We start from the raw sequence: 2,690 nt of genomic DNA on the forward strand, positions 1-2,690 counted from the left end.
TGTCCAGCGCCGCGACCCAGGAACAAGAGCTCCACCGGACACCTCACCTAACCGTTCTTTGTTCAAAAGGTGGTTGAGGGGATGGGTCGCTAACTTAACAGAGCCAATACTCGGGCCCTCGCAATCTCTCTGACCTGACTTGCCCACCATCTTTGCTAAACTTGATCACGTTTAGGGGGTTGGTACTATCCTACCACAGAACGACTCTACACATGTAATGCTGCGACCTCTGACCAGAGCTTTCTGCTACACGCATACTATCTCATTCATACAGTCCAAGGTCGCATGCGGGAAAGGATACAAGGAAAGATAGCACACATGGAATAATATGAATAAATAAATAAATAAACAAACACCACTTGATCCATTCTCTTCTGTTTGCTGTACACGGAATTCGCTTCTGCAGAGTCGAAACACTCTGGCTATAGCCATTGGAAAAAATATGGAACGGGACAAGAAGTTCTGTTTCAAAATGCTGTAAAAAAAGATGCTTCAAATTTTAAAAAACTGATGGGACATGCACAAACTTAGCACAGTGTTTCGTATACAGAATGTTAAACTGAACTTTCTCCTCATAATGCTGCACAAGCTGAAAATTCGACGAAATCCCAACTTAGAAATCGACAACAGTCACTTTCCTTATAAATTCCTAAACGTCATGGAAGAGGCCTTGCAAGCGGAATTGTAGCTATACCAGAAAAGAAGTACAGTGCCTGTTATCTATGAGGGAGAAAAGGAAATTTATGGTAAGTTCCGAAGTGATCATACTGCTGAGGTCATCGGTCCCTAGGCCTGTACACTAGTTAATCTAATCTCAACTAACTTACACGACGGACAACACACAGCCCATGCCCGAGAGAGGACTCGAACCTTCGAACCTTCGACGGGGGTAGCCGCGCGAACCGTAGCAAGGCGCCCAAGACCGCAAGCCAATACCGCGCGCCGGGGAAGAGAGGAATCACGTTCGCAGCTCGTTCACTCCCTCTACTGATAAAACGAAGTAATATCATGAAATTAAACGAGTCCCGAAATTATCCGAGTTTACCCTACCTTCTGACTCACTAAGGTTGAATACTGTAGTGTGTGACGTTCATGCGATAATAAATGTCTTTCTCATCGTTAAGTTGGATGGTCTTGCCACCTAACAGCTGCGTGGAGCCCAGCGTGGGCAGCCTGATGGATCCCACATACCAGGACTTTGATGAGAAGTGCACTGGCTGCCGCTGTAGTGACGTATACTGTGTTTAGAAACTATCGCTAGCAAAATCTTCGCATGTAACTTAATGAGTGATCATCGCAGTATTCCTTACTGATAGGCCAGTCTTCCAGTAACATTCACACCTTGTCTCCAAGTTTACAGGAAGATATTTGCAATTTTAAAGCAGTTATACGAAATCGACAACCAGTTCAGACCATACCTCGACTGTACAGTCATCCTGCACAGACCCACTCTCCCAGGAGACGTACATCGTTTGCTCGACAAGATGGCGTTACTGTGCGCACAGCTGTGGGCGTGAAATTTGCCAAACGCCTCTCTTTGTAGAAGTGAGCCCTGCTGTGTCTTTCAGCTGTCCCACCCTTCGGTCAAAACAAGCCTGTCCCAAGACCTGGTGAGCCTTGCTGCATGAGACTGGAAATTATGCAACTGTAGGAAAACTTCCGTAACTAACAGTAAATTATGAACAGTAGTGTCCAACGACATCCCACTGTGTGCTGTAGGTGAAATGTTTGCATTTACGTGTCCTCTCCTTTCTACACAGTGCAAGATAGTGCTTGTGCCCAAGGATTTAGATAACTTAAAGAAACACGAAAGATAATCCACGAGCGAGAGCACCAGCTCCATGAAACGAGCATGTGGCGAAGTCGGAGAGTGGACTCTGGTCGCCTAGCTCAGCGAAAACGTTAGCCGTTTCTTCACCCTGCACGCCTACAGTCACTGCTTACTCGAACGCAACTAAGCTGCTCCATGAAAACAACAGTTTCAATATAGACTCAAAGACAATGCTGAGATGCAATACAAATTATAACCAGTTCTACTGAATACCTTTCCAAGGAAGGTAAAACATTTTTCAAAAGCTACACTACTGGCCATTAAAGTTGCTGCACCAAGAAGAAATGCAGATGATAAACGGGTATTCATTGGACAAAAATATTATACTAGAACTGACATGTGATTACATTTTCACGCAATTTGAGTGCATAGATCCTGAGAAATCAGTACCCAGAACAACCATCTCTGGCCGTAATAACGGCCTTGATACGCCTGGGCATTGAGTCAAACAGAGCTTGTATGGCGTGTACAGGTATAGCTGCCCATGCAGCTTCAACACGATACCGCAGTTCATCAAGAGTAGTGACTGGCGTATTGTGACGAGCCAGTTGCTCGGCCACCATTGACCAGACGTTTTCATTTGGTGAGAGATCTGGAGAATGTGCTGGCCAGGGCAGCAGTCGAACATTTTCTGTATCCAGAAAGACCCGTACGGGACCTGCGACATGCTGTCGTGCATTATCCTGCTGAAATATAGGGTTTCGTAGGGATCGAATGAAGGGTAGAGCCACGGGTCGTAACACATATAAAATGTCCACTGTTCAAAGTGCCGTCAATGCGAACAAGAGGTGACCGAGACGTGTAACCAATGGCACCCCACACCAGCACAACAGGTGACTCGCCAGTATGGCGATGACGA

This window comes from Schistocerca americana, chromosome 8, assembly GCF_021461395.2.
Source record: "Schistocerca americana isolate TAMUIC-IGC-003095 chromosome 8, iqSchAmer2.1, whole genome shotgun sequence".
Lineage (NCBI taxonomy): Eukaryota > Metazoa > Arthropoda > Insecta > Orthoptera > Acrididae > Schistocerca > Schistocerca americana.